Here is a 3,022-nt window from a genome sequence, read left to right as displayed (position 1 = left end):
TTCCCATCTTTTTACATAGTATTAGTCAGAGGTAGATTCCAAAAAATCGTCAATACATTGGTTCATGTCACAGACAAATTCCTTATCATACAATAGCGAATTATTGAATTTCCAAAACGATTGTCCTCTTTTAAATTCATCCGCTCTAAAAACAGTTACCACCCCTTTATGATCCGTGCCATAGAGAATTTCGTGTCTACTTTCTACTACTTGTGGTAAAAATTCCTCATGACAGAATATGTAGTGGAGGCGACGTGCAGTGAACGGGGTGGGTCTTGACCATGTAAAGTCTTTTTCCTCACCATGTAACGAACGCCATGTGTCCCTAAGGTAACAGTTTTGGACCCAGTCGATACATTTTCTATTCACAACCACATTATGCGGTTCTCCATTAATAATGTCAAGGGTGTTGTTCAATACAGCATTAATATCCCCGGAGATAATCATATGGTCTGCATCCCCATTGTTCAAAAGAGAATGAAGCTGATCAAAGAATTTTAATTTTTCAGATGTGATAACTGGACCGTATACATTTACTATTTGAACAATTTGATCATTCAGAGAGAACTTCAACCCCAGTATTCTGTCTGTTTTGTTTTTTTGGGTTTTTTTTTGTGTTCCCTTGCCCATTTCTAGGATATTGACGCCATCTGATTAGTAGAAAAATGTGCGTATGAGAGTGCCCAATAATGTATAACGTACAAAATTGTTATGACATATAACTGTTACATATAGATGTTTAAAATAATTATAGATGTTTGTGAAGGATCTTAGAGCAATGATGACCTTAGAAATGACGGTGATGGTGGTGGTAAGTGGTGATGTGGGATGGTGCTTACGTTTATAATTATAAGAAAACATGCTTCTGTTATTTGGTTGTTGTTGTTTTAAAAAAAATAATGTAAGCGTTAGTCCTATCTTCCTCTGCTCTGATGAGTCACGAGGGATGTGGGCACCCGCTATCCCGTTCCCTACTGGAACCATCTTTAATGTCACCGTGAAGTTCCGAAATGGTGGGCACAGTCTCTGCTATGGTGACCTTGTTAGTATTAGCCTATTCTAGCGGACCAAGACAAGTGAAGAGAAGACCTTAGTAGGTAGCTAGTACGGCGGCAGATATTATTTTTGGGGTTCCGTAAGGGGTTTGCAGGCAGCAAGTTCACAACTGGGTTATAGACTTAATACTTATTTCAATATGAAGTTGCGGAGATTCCGACACAGGATCCTCGAACCCGAGTCGAGAGGGAACAATTTACACACAATATTGTATCCCCTCGCCTCAGGGGGAGCGGCCTCAAACTCCCCAATCAAGCACCTTGTGTCTGCATCTACACGGTCTCGTCATACATTTGTGTAATTTCCAAAATGACGTTTGAAAATGAATCTTAAATTTGACAAATCATTAACTGTGTATATGCTACCAGCTAAATCTAGATAGATGTGCTTTGGTTGGACAAGTTACAGTCTGACAATAGTGGACGAGTGTGTGTGTGTGTGTGTGTGTGTGTGTGTGTGTGTGTGTGTGTGTGTGTGTGTGTGTGTGTGTGTGTGTGTGTGTGTGTGTGTGTGTGTGTTTGCGTGTGTGAGAGAGAGAGAGAAGTGTGTGTGAGAGAGAGAGAGAAGGAAAGAAAGAGAGAGAGAGAGAGAGAGAGAGAGAGAGAGAGAGAGAGAGAGAGAGAGAGGGACAGGAGAAAGGGAGGGAGGTAGAGAGGGAAAAGGAAAGTAAGACGCGGATTAGGAGAGGACGGGAGAGAGAGGGAGAGAGAGAGAGAGAGAGAGAGAGAGAGAGAGAGAGAGAGAGAGAGCAGTATTCTGTCTGTTTTAATAACGATTTTAAGGTTATCATAATTTGATCTGTTATTAACAAGAATAACTTGTCCTTTGCTTCTCTGTGTACCTTCAGCAAAAAAAATTCTCCTTTCCAGTCTAATTCCCATTCCTTTGCTGTTTTCTCTGTGATAAACGTTTCTTGAAGACAAACGATATCAAATTTTGTACACTGACGGAAGATAGTTTTTCGCTTTAGTTTGTTATTTAGACTTCGACAAAATCGACGCGACTCGGAAATTTCTTTCAGTCCCGCTCTCCATGATTCAAAATCCGATCACATTGCATCATCGCCCTTGATCAATCATTGATAATACCTTTATAATAATCTTTGTTTAAGTTTGAGTTAGGGTAAAGAAGAGGATTTACTTCACAGCAGTTTGAGTAATAATAGTGAGGAGAGAGGTGAAGAAAGAGAGAGAGAGAGAGAGAGAGAGAGAGAGAGAGAGAGAGAGAGAGAGAGAGAGAGAGAGAGAGAAAGAGATAAAGAAATATAGAGAGTAATTGTGTGTGTGTGTGTGTATGTGTGTGTGTGAGTGTGTGTTTGTTTGTGTGTGTGTGTGTGTGTGTTAAGAAATATGTATGAGCTTGTGTACTAAATGTGAGTGAGAAAAAGGGGGAGGGAGAGGTGCTGTACGAAAGAAGAGAGAGAAGGAGAAAGATATGTGAGGTGACGAGAGAAGACAAGCAGGAGAGAAAACGATCAATGGAGGAAAGAATTGTTTGTACCAACGTAAAAACAACAACAACAAAACAAAATCCAACTCACAATCTAGACTCGTATGTCCGTAAAACCGTGCCGGGTCGGAAACCTATAAAAAAAAAGCTTTTACCAACAAGCAACTCTACGCGTTGTCCTTTTTTTCAAACCAATCCGTATTGTCTAAACTTCTTTCTTCGGTACTTTCTCCCATTTCAATGCCACCTTTCTCCCGAGACTCACTCCTCTCCCCACGCGGTCTTTTTTCGTTTGAATTCCCCCCCAGAAGACTTTCTTCTTTTTGAAGCTGAGCGCACCCTGGAAACACTATGTGCCCCCATGCTTTTTTCCAAGCACAATCGTTGTTTGTCTCAGCTTACCTCTGGTAGTCACAGACGGCGATCGGGATCGCGGTACGGAAACAATGTTGGTTGCCAGAGCGTTGTCCACCTCTCCGTCCCCTCCTACGTTCCCCTCACGGACAGAGTGTACACT

Source organism: Aplysia californica, unplaced genomic scaffold, assembly GCF_000002075.1.
Source record: "Aplysia californica isolate F4 #8 unplaced genomic scaffold, AplCal3.0 scaffold00033, whole genome shotgun sequence".
Lineage (NCBI taxonomy): Eukaryota > Metazoa > Mollusca > Gastropoda > Aplysiida > Aplysiidae > Aplysia > Aplysia californica.
Note: the sequence above shows the minus strand (reverse complement) of the source record.